The following is a 2,714-nucleotide window of genomic DNA, read 5'->3' as shown; positions in this document are numbered from 1 at the left end:
CAGAGATGACTGTCTTTAACTCATTAGACACCCCTAAAATTTTGATGATGAAAAAAAGAAAATCACATAATATAGGTTCAATAAAATTGTCTTAGAAGGAATTTTATTGCATTTTCTTAATATAATAAAATATTATACAATATAATACAATAATTATACAATATAATATTGTACAATATAATAAAGTATATGAGTACAAAAGTATATAGTACTACATATTGAGAGTTTTACTCAGTAACATAGTAATGATTTTTCTAACAAATTAATATAAAGAACTAAGACTTCTTTAATAGGAAACAAGAATGCACTGCAGATCTATATAAGAAATATGATACATGCGTGTAGAAACCTGTCTAACATTGTTTTTATAATATGTTTAATATATATTACTGTTTTTTGAGAGACATTTAGAGAAATATTTAAGAGAGACAAATTATAAAACTTATCTTGAATTTTTAACTTTAATAATTATAGAGGAAGATAAAATCAAGAAAGTTATGAAAGGATAGGTATCATTGTTACTTAAAAAATAAAATACATTAAAAAGCAGGTAAAAATTACATCTTTAGCCCATAATTATGAGTAAGGAAATAATATTTAAAATCACAAATGTAAGAACAGATCACAAATATAAGTTCACTTAAAAGTGGAGACTAATTCTCTGTGTGTATGTGTTTTCATGTACGCATGCATATGGAACATTTTAGTGTTGAATGTTCATGTTTGAAGGTCCTTGTGTCCTTATGTGTGAAATGCAGAGGACATTAAATATCCTTCTTAACTGCATATTTTTTCAAGGCATGGATTCTTGCAGAACTAAGAACTTGATATTGTTCATTTGGGCTGGCTAACCATCTCCCTCTATGTTCCTGTCTCAGAATTGTGTTTCCAAGTACCTATGGCCATTGCCAATTTTACTAAAGATATTGGGAATATAAACTCATATCCATTCTTATCTATTGAGCCATTTCCACACTATCATTATTTCAAAGGAAACAAAAACAACAAAAAGAAGAAAGAAAAGATTATGAAAGAAACAACAAAGAACACAAGCACTTATTCTTTTGCGATATAAAATCTTCATCAATTTTAAAGACAATAAAAGGGGGAGAAAAAGTGATGTGCACTGCCATTTGTAGGAAACAGAATTAATACTGAAAGATTCACTACATTACCAGGGATAATTCACATTTTAACCTTTCATTAATGTGATTTATAACACAAAGCACTCACATATATCCTGTTTAATGAAAATCTCAATCAAAATTCAGCAAGTTTTATCAAACTTATTCTGATTTATTCAGTTATTTTAAACTCATTATTTGTCATTATTATAATTTGGGGCAAATGAAATTCTGTCTATAAATTTTCCACTGCTATAGATATTTTCATTGGCATAGATCTTGGTCTATTGATATAAATTTAAGGTCTATTTTATTATATGTATTTCTTCTCTTGATTAAGGTATTGGTTGTGCAGCTCATTTAAAAATGTAATGTATAATTTAGAATAAAGGTTAATAGTCAAGCTTGTAGTTATGTTAGTTAGATTTGTCTAGATGTACAAAAATGTACTTAAGATGGATAAACATTCTTCAAACCTTTCAAAGACTATAGAATATGGCATTTAAAATGTTTTCAAAACTTAGGACTTTTTATGACAGTGAGACGCATCTCCTCCTAGCAGCACCAATTACTTCAAGAGGATGATGGGTATTGAAGAGGCTCCTTATGAGTTTGTTAGCCATTTGGGCAAGAAACTGCTCTTGCCTGGACTGCTTGATGGTATTCTGTGTGAAGTGGATATGCAGGACCCATAGAAAAATGAATACTGCACTTGCCTAAAGGTAAGATTGTCCTTTGGGGTTCCTGCTTCATGAAAGAGTCTGTCAGACATTCAGCAGGACACTGTTGGGAGCTGTTTACCCCCAGATCCTGAATTTCTGGTAAACAACTTGTTTTCCTCTGCTCTGAGACAGCCTGCAGCTGCTCTGAGCACAAGACTCTCAGGAATTCCTGATAACACAAGAGTGGATTCTGGTGGGTTAGGCTGGGGCGTGGCTATCAATTAAGGATCCTTATATAAGCCGCCCCTGAACACAATAAAGGGGGCATTCTTGTTTCAAGGATGACCCGTGTCACTGTCTCTGTGTGTTTGTGTGTTTCAATCTCCAACCCCTTTGCCCGGTTCACGAGCTCTATGACAGCACATACAGTGCAGACGCGCATGATGCACTGCAGGACATAAAAGAAAGTGACTGACAAAATGCCAAGATAGTTGGAACAGTCTTTTAATTTTCCTATTTCATGGAAAAATCTGCTGATTACTAGACCTGTAGGCTGAAGATGTAGTATATAGCATATATTATATAGAGAGGATTATAAATATAATTGTGTTTATATTAGGTACACAATCAATTTACTTTCAACCACAGTACCACTTATTTTACTCCAATTGAGAAACGTATCTAAAATACTACCATTTTAGATTGCAACAAAAATTCTACTATTTAGAAACAGATAATATTCATGTAAGTTATATTACTATAATTACAACTAAAATCAAAAAATAAATATATATAAATATACACATGTACATATGTATATATTTAAATAATCTAATAGCATATATTTCATGTGTAATGGCGTAAACGAATGCAGACAGATTGTAAATATATATACAGCTTGAATGGAGAAATAGACTTACAGAACCAC

Source organism: Microtus ochrogaster, linkage group LG7_11 (assembly GCF_000317375.1).
Source record: "Microtus ochrogaster isolate Prairie Vole_2 linkage group LG7_11, MicOch1.0, whole genome shotgun sequence".
NCBI classification, from domain to species: domain Eukaryota; kingdom Metazoa; phylum Chordata; class Mammalia; order Rodentia; family Cricetidae; genus Microtus; species Microtus ochrogaster.
The sequence above is the reverse complement of the archived record's forward strand: the minus strand, read 5'-3'. Positions refer to the sequence as shown.